This window comes from Camelina sativa, chromosome 5 (genome assembly GCF_000633955.1).
Source record: "Camelina sativa cultivar DH55 chromosome 5, Cs, whole genome shotgun sequence".
In the NCBI taxonomy this organism is placed as follows: Eukaryota; Viridiplantae; Streptophyta; class Magnoliopsida; order Brassicales; family Brassicaceae; genus Camelina; species Camelina sativa.
This window is the reverse complement of record NC_025689.1, coordinates 22,293,216-22,293,810: the sequence shown is the minus strand read 5'-3', so window position 1 is coordinate 22,293,810 and position 595 is coordinate 22,293,216.

Here is a 595-nt window from a genome sequence, read left to right as displayed (position 1 = left end):
CCACACAACATCATGCATCCAGCAACAGGAAAACAATTCAACCAATTAAATTCCTAATCCGCTCTAAACCATTCTCTTAACCATCCTAGAACCGTAAGGGCTCTGATACCAAAATAAAACAACCCGACCTTTTTTTTATATAATTAAATACAATATATAATTAAGCCAACCAACCCACACATTACTAACCAACCAATAATAACCAACAACAAATAACATGCACAGCGGAAACATATAACATTAATCATCTTAATATACAATAACCTTACAATAACATATATAACCATTCTATCCATCAACCTAGCATAGTTCTAACCAAGGTTCCAACATAAACAATATGACAAATCCGACACACAACCGAGACCCTAGTTCATCCTCCTCCTCATCGCCATGATTCCACATCACATACCTGCACACCACAAACAACAATTGAGATGCGTAAGTATTATCATATATACTTAGTGAGGTCGTCCTCCCATCTACTAGGTTATACACAAGCATTTGAGACTCTCATGTTTAATCAAACAAACAAACACACAACAATACATCAAACCACAAAAACAAGTCTCGGATAAGACTGGTGTCGACCGATGCT